Genomic DNA, 7,924 nt, shown 5'->3' on the forward strand with positions numbered 1-7,924 from the left:
CCCAGTTTTTCTGCAGTCAGGGGCCACGGTTCCACCCACACAGGATCCCGGTGTTTCCACTGAATGGGGTCAGCAGCCACTTGCACCATGGCCCCCCCTACATATATTGAGGGTCTTCATTTTGAAATCCTAAACCTTGCCTGCCTGTTCTTATTGTAGATATGATTGGGTCTTTTATTCCCTGCTGAGTCTTTCCAAGGCCCTTGTCAGGATTAAAATGCATTTTCAACATTTGTCCAGTAACAATATCAGGTTGTTTATTAACTCTTGGGCAGTTCGATTTAAAATGTCCAGTTTGGCCACATTTAAAACATGCTGTATTCCTGTCTTCTGGCTTATTGCCATATGTCTGCATATACTGGGCATATGTTTTTCCCCGTAAGGCAGCGGCTACGGCTCTCCCCTGCACTACAGACGGACTCACATCAGCGCACTGCCTGAAATAATCCACTAGATGTCCTGTCTTCCTGATCGGTCTTAGAAGAGCCTTGCATGTTGAACTAGCATTTTCAAAAGCCAACTGTTTAACCGATATTTCTGAAACACTCTTATTACTAATAATTCTACCAGCAGTAGAAAGTAGCCTTGCTATGAAATCCTCATACTTTTCCTCTGCTCCCTGCCTAATTTCAGTCAAGGAGGTAGCTGACCCAGACCCCATAGGCAAGGCTTTCCAGGCCTTGACAGTAACAATGTTAATAGTGCACAGTCCTTCAACAGGAATTCGAGTCTGCTCTGTGGTGTCTTCCCATATGTCATTGCCCAGGAGCATATCAATGTCTACTCCTGCATTTTTCAATTCCCTCCGGTTTCTTTTCACATAATCTCTAGCCCTTTCTTCATATTCTACCTTCCATCTAAGATAATCACCAGGAGGCAGGCAACTTTTAGCTACTTGGAACCAATCACAAGGGTTCATCCAATTTTGAGTCAAGGAATCTAAAAACATTGTAGGGTATGGAGCATTAGGCCCATATTGAGAACATTCAACTTTTAATTCCTTTAACACCATATATGAGACTGGAATCCAATTCGGATTTCCTGCCTCAGCATAATTTCATGCCAGGGTCCAAATGTAACAGGAAAAGAGAGATAATTCTAAATCTCCCTCACGAAGAGCTTGCTGGTGAGCTTTTGTAACAGCGGATAAAGGTATTTTTCCTGCTGGAGAGGGTTCTCTAGATAGTGGTAAATAGGGAGCTCTTGAAGTTATGTTAGCCTCCTTTCCTAACTTTAAAGCAAGTAAATCTTTTTCAACCCCCTCGGTTTCAAGGTTATAGGCACAGTGGTACTACAAGGAGGTGGGGGAGGAGAGTCGGGAGGGTCCTCTTCTCCCTTTCTTGCTACGTATCTAGCTTCCTCATCTCCCAAGTCTATTTGATTTCCTTCTCCATCCCTGCACTCAGAATCATCATCATCTTGAGCTGCCATTACCAAGGGAGTAGGAGTCTGACCTCTAGGGGAACTTGGAGTAGTCTCTGTGGCTATATTATTAGATGGCAATTTATTTCCCCTATGGTCAGGACCTAAAACATCTCCAATCAAATTCCACAGAGAAAAAGCATCTACAGGGACATTCTCTGGTCCATGTAGAGGATAATGCAAGCCTAACTGTTCCCCAACTTTGTTCCAAGTCTGTAAGTCAACAGTGCCCTCTTCTGGAAACCAAGGACATTGATCTTCAACAAAGCGTAAAAATCTTGCCATTTGATTATGAGTCACCTTAATCCCTCTCTGATTAAGGAGGTGCAAAAGTATTTCAGTAAAATGTTTTCTCTCCTTAGAAGCCGTGTTGCCCGTCTCTTGTTTTTTATGATATGGTGACACAAAGGGTAGGGTGCCCACTCTACTGAGGAGACCAATCAGATGCCTGCCTGGCCGTGTCCCGAAGGAACATAGGTGAAGCTTAGCCATAGCACACTCAGCGTTGTGATTTACGATCGGTAACTATTCCGATGCCGTCCTAGCCCATATGCTATTCAACACGAATTCACAGACCAGGCCCACTCGGACTCCGAAGGCTTTTGGAGACCTTAAGGGTGCCCACCCAAGGAGCCATAAACTCGAACTCGGCAGGCAAGCCAGACCAAGCCACACATTCACTCTCGTATACACACCAGAGGTTATTACATTCCCTCCCACAGACGTATTACAAACAAGAATGAGAGGTTTAGAGAAATAACACTTACTGGGCAATAATTGGAGAGCATGTGGCATGTTGATTGGGGCAGATCTTAACAGGTCTAGGCTTTATTTTGGAGCATGCCATTTTAGGTCTTGGGGTGGAGGTTTCCCTGTAGGACCCATGGCTGGCATGAAGGAAGAGACCCTTCCACGGTCCTCCCACGGCTAAAGGAAGGCTACTTCCTAGTGTCATCACAGCCCCCACCCTACTGTCCTGTGTTTTGACTGCTGGGCGTTTGTTTCTCAGGCCGTGTGCATTGTGGGTCGATGACAGCAAAGACACGAATCCCTCAAGTGCAATGCCCGATGGGTGCTAACCCAGCTTTGACGTTTGGCAAGGGCAAAGGCACAAAAGTGCTGATTGAATGGGAAAAACAATTCAGATGAGAAAAGTAAGAAAAAGTCATCACAAATGCAAAAACAGGCGCCCATGGACACAATGTAATTGACAGTATATCCATGACCTCTGAAAAAACAAATCCAACTTCTACACCCATTTCCCTCTCCTTTCAGGTGTCCTGTCCAGTTTCTTCAGTCTCCAGAGCATCTGGTGCAACGCCACTGCTCCGTATCTGCAATGTCTTCTAGCAACCCGCTGCTAGAGCTTGCCAAGTAGTTCACGAACAAAGCTGTAGGAACACAAACATGAGAAATCTTCTTAGCCAGAGGGGCTAGCCCGGCAGTCCTACTCCAATTGAGGTTTCCGAGGGTCAGATAGCATCTGCCTGAACTCTCGGTCGGTTCGCAGATGGTCACTGGGCCGGACCTAGGAGGAGCCCTTCAGGAAGACATGGATTGCAGCTTCAGACCTTCCCATGAGACCGAGAAACTGCAGAAATCGCCATCGTACTATCATTTCTACATGCCCATTAAACCTTCCCCTCTGCATGTCCCTTCCAGAAATACCAACTGCTAAGGGATACTTGAAATGTGGCTGGTGGGAAGAGCCATCAGAGGTTTTCTGCTACTGTCTTATTTTCCTGTAGGGCATGAGTGAAGGAGGGATTGTGTAACCGTGATTTTAGGCAGATTCCACTCTCAATCGCACAGCACAAAAATCCAAAGAGAAGACATCACCTCTGCTCCCCTGCTTATTCCTCTGACGTTAACTACGGGCCAGATCTGACTTTTGACGTGTAAAAAAGGAAAGAGTTCCTGGGCCCCAGCCAGGCACCCTGTGAGGCCTTCCGACACCAAAAGAGGAAAGTTAACAGCCACTTCCTATGAGTGATCGCAGGTTCAATGACTCAACTAGCCAAGCCACAATGTCATTTCCTAGATATCGAAAATCCTAAACTACATCTGGAAGCACAAAGCTGCCCACATCGTCACAAGATCCTTGAGAATGAAGGAGAAGGTGGAGGATCCATCCTTGCGGACAGGAAAACTCAGTCAAAAGCTACACAAAGCGACCCCTATGGTACAGACCTCCCTCAATAGGGGGACAGACCCTGGACAGGGACAGAGAGGCCCCAAGGAATCGGTCACAGTTACGGCGGACTGTGCATGACTGCACGCGGGCCAAGGGTAGGCTCTTCAACAATCCACAGATTCAGAAGGGAACCTACACGATACAAGAGAATATTGCCAAACCTTCTATCAGAAAAAGCGTTTATTTGCAAAATGGGAAGAGCGAGGAACTAGCCACATTTGAGGATGGGGAAAAGACCTGCATAGTCATGGCTCCAAGGGAAAACAAAACCCATGGCCAGCAGGATGAGGAAAAAACACCGACATAACCAATCATGAGGCAGAAGGACCTACAAGGACAGGCACCTATCACTTCATCTGTCAGCATGGCTGGGACCCAAACCTAACACCAAAAAGCAAACACCAAATGCAGGAATTGATAACGATGGGCAAAATCTGAAGCACTGAGTGTGGATAACCATAATGCAAATTGCTGCAGCCATCACGGAAGCCTGTCTTGAGTGTACTCAAGTGATGGCTCAGAGAACTCCCATGAAATCCAGGAATCGTGCATCGCAGTATACTTCCAGTGGAAATGAAATCAGTGTGTCCAAGTTATACCTGCGACCCTGTGTTCACGGCAGTCTGTACAATATAGTCAGTGTTCAGAAATTTTAGTCCAATGCCCATTGAGGCAGCAATATGGACGAAAAAGTGGAGATTTTTTTAGCTTTTAGAGGATGAGACCACCCCGGTTTATGGTTTATCTCAGGGAAATAAGCAATCTTAGGAAAACCGATCTCTCTGACTGCATTCACATCGGGACTGGAAAATAGTCAAGGTCTCCTGGTGGAGGAGGGCAGCTGGACGGTTGCCAGGACTTTGGGGAGAAGGCAGGGAGTGTGGTATTCCTTGCTTGTGGAGAAACTGTCCTGTCAGACGGAAGAGCCTGGAAACATGCTGCATAGCCCTGTGCACTGATTTAACAACAATGCGCTGTCTACTTGGACAGGTATTATGTTCCCATTTCTTCACCACAAAAATATAATGAAGAACAGTGTAAATAAAAAATATAAGTGCTTGCAGGGAGATGGGTGACAGAGGTTGATGGGGAGAGTGACAGCAAAACCCTAAGACCAGGTGCTGAAGAACGCGTGAACACAAATCCTACACCAGCAAGGTGGCCCTGTCCTTTCCCAAGGAGCACAAACGTGGTTAGGTGTAGGCAACGTGGGCTCAGGTCATACGGGTTCTCCTGATGGTGAATCTTTGTCATCAACCGCCAGCAATCAAAGTTATGCTCCACAGATGAAAGACTTCCTGGATACCCTTGCTTCAACGAGACTGATTCTCTGGGACACAATGACATTTAGAAATCCAGCAGTCTCCTAGTTTTCCTGTTTCTTTGTAGAAACAGGCATAGGGAAATCAAATTATAACAAAACCCTTACTTTTCACCAGATTTAGGCTCTAAAGGAAACTGGGATCATAGTTTGGCTCTGCTTGTATTTATATTATCTGACAAAAACTACCTGAAGAGGATTAATTGCAAAAGCCTTCACACCTCATCCAGCCCCTCTTCTCACTGGCAGATGGACAGGAAGGTGAGTGGGAATTCTCCTTTCCCACAGCTGGGGTTCTGGTTCCATCCCCTGCAGGACACAACATCCCTATGGTGCTCCTTGGGAGAGAGCCAAGTGCTCACACTGATGCTCAGTCTCTGATGGAGACCTTGTGGGTCTCTGAATGACACTTTTTGCCCGGCACACAGAACTGCAACTAGGGTCAGTGGCGGGCGCCTGAGCAAGACAGGATTATTCTCAGCAGCAGTATCAGAAGAGAAATGTGAGATCCCCTTCTAAGAAGGTGGAGAAAGAACGAGTGGGTCTCCCCGTCTAGTCCTAGCACTTTCTGATTTCTCCAATTCCCACAGGATGGGGATTGGCCCGTGGCTCAACACGAAGCCACCTGCGGAAGGCAGGAACCCTGCACTGCCCTCTGAGACGACAGTGATGTTGGGAAGAGCATGTCCCAACACAGGAAGAGAGTGCGTGCGAGTCAAGTGGCAAAAGTGTCGCACCATGACCAAACGTGCCACGAGCCCTACCAGGACGTGAGGCTCAACTGTCACTGCCTCCGTGACACACACTGTTCGATGTGAGATTTGTTTTCCTGGTACACGGACATGTGTTGGGCGTAAACTGAACACACTGATGTGTGCTATTGGCTTCACTTTAATATGCAAAAACCCTCATGATATAACAGTGATGGGATTTTGTACTGAGATAGTGGGGCCCGTCAGAGCAGTGTTTAGGGAACTTTCCCATTCTGGGAAAAAGACAGACTTCAAAATCTGTGAGGCACAGAGGACTCCTACAGGATTCAACAAAACCCGACCATCAACAAGGCATTTCATAGTCAAATCCACAAAATACTCAGACAAGGAAACTATCGTTGAGAGCACTAAGGGAAACAAAACTGCTAAACGTAGAAAGGAAGAGAGATCAGGTTTGCAGCAGACCGATCCACAGAGATGTGCAGGCCAGAAAGGAGGGGCACGATAGAGTCATTATGCTGAATTGAAACATATGCTGCCAAGAATTCGAGATCCAGCAAGACCGTCATACAAAATCGAAAGAAGAACCAAAGTTTCCCAGACACACACAGATGAAAGGAGTTTGTGACCACTAAACCAGCCTGGCACGAAAATGTATAAAGCTCTGTCTAGAGGAGATAGGACGTCGAAGAGAAGAAAAAGACCAAAAGCGACACAGATCGGAAAGGACCAGCATACACCACCAGAAACGCCTGCTCGGCCAGAAACAAAATGGCCAACACCTCTTCCGTTCTGTACTCGCTCTAAACGTCCATGGGCTAAATGCTCCAATCAAAAGACATAGGGTGACAGAACGGAGAATAAACCAAGACCCATCTATATGCTGTTTCCAAAAGACCCCCATTAGCCCAGAAGCCACCTTCAGATTGAAACTGGGGATGGAGAACCATCTCTCATGCCAACGGTCACGACAAGAAAGCAAGAGTAGCCATACCTACATCAGACAATCTAGACTGTCAAATAAAAACTATAACGAGAGATGAAGAAGGGCATGCCATCATCATTAAGGAGTCTATCTACCAAGATGACATAATAATTGCAAGTACTTATGCTCCAAATGTGAGGGCACCAAAATATATAAATCAATTCCTAGCAAACATAAAGAACCTCATTGCTAAATATAGCCATAATAGTAGGGGACTTCAACACCCAACTCTGAGCAATGGATGGATCCTCTGAAGAGAACATCAACCAGGAATGCAATGGCTTTGAATGACACACTGGATCAGATGGACTAAACACAGATATTTAGAACGTTTCATCCTACAGCAGTGCCGTACACGGTCGTCTCCAGTGCACAGGAAACACTCTCCAGGAGAGACCACATCCTACGACACAGGTCAGCCCTCAGCAAGTACAAAAAGATCGAGACCATACCGTACATAGTTTCAGAACACAGCCCTATGAAACTCACATTCAACCACTGGGGAGAAAAGAGCAAAGATATCAGTAGTTGGAGACTAAAGAACATCCTACTAAAGAATGAAGGGGCCAACCACACAGGGAAGGAGGACATTAAATAGTACACGAAAGCCTCTGGGACACAGCGAAAGCAGTCATTACACGGAAGTATAAAACAATCCAGGCCTTCTGAAGGAAGGAAGAAGAGACGTCTCAGACACACAACCTACCCTTACACCTCAAAGAGCTGTAAAAAGAACGAAAATAAAACCCCAAACCAAAGACAGAAAATAAAGAAAGATTAGAGCAGAACTCAATGCTCTTTAACCAATCCAAACCAAACCAAATGAAACCAAACTTAAACCAAAAAACATAAATGCCACAGTACAACAGATCAATGAAACCAGAAGCTGCTTCTTTGAAAGGATGAACAAAATCGGAAAAACCACTAGCGAGTTAAGAGACCGTTAAATATGGAGAACTAACAGAGGGTTACTGGAAGGGCTGTGGGAGGGGGGATGGGCTAAATGGACAAGGGGCATTAAGGAATCTACACTTGAAATCACTGCTGCACTCCATGCTAAGTAACTTGGATGCCAATTAAGAAGATTAATGAAAAAGAAAAATAGAGTTCTTAATTTCTATTGGCACTGTACAATAGTTGACTTCATGAATTTAACCTCAGACATGAAATCACTGAAAACCGTGCCTCAAATTTCTATGCTGTTCTAGTAGTATAGAAAAATGAATGAAACAGTCATTCTTACTCAGCATAATGAGTAAATTTCAACGGCACCTTCCACCAAAGCATCT

The 7,924-nt window shown here is 45.7% G+C and overlaps 1 long non-coding RNA gene across 1 annotated transcript in view; it reads right to left on the bottom strand.

The window, feature by feature from the left end:
- LOC115280973 overlaps positions 1 to 7,924 on the bottom strand; it is an 11,380-nt gene extending 3,456 nt beyond the window's left edge. Inside the window, exons 1-2 of the long non-coding RNA XR_003904013.1 lie at positions 7,908 to 7,924; positions 2,190 to 2,813 (exon numbers count right to left, since the gene is read on the bottom strand). This is a non-coding gene — a long non-coding RNA (uncharacterized LOC115280973). The remainder of the gene's footprint in view (positions 1 to 2,189; positions 2,814 to 7,907) is intronic.

Source organism: Suricata suricatta, chromosome 16, assembly GCF_006229205.1.
Source record: "Suricata suricatta isolate VVHF042 chromosome 16, meerkat_22Aug2017_6uvM2_HiC, whole genome shotgun sequence".
Taxonomy (NCBI): Eukaryota; Metazoa; Chordata; class Mammalia; order Carnivora; family Herpestidae; genus Suricata; species Suricata suricatta.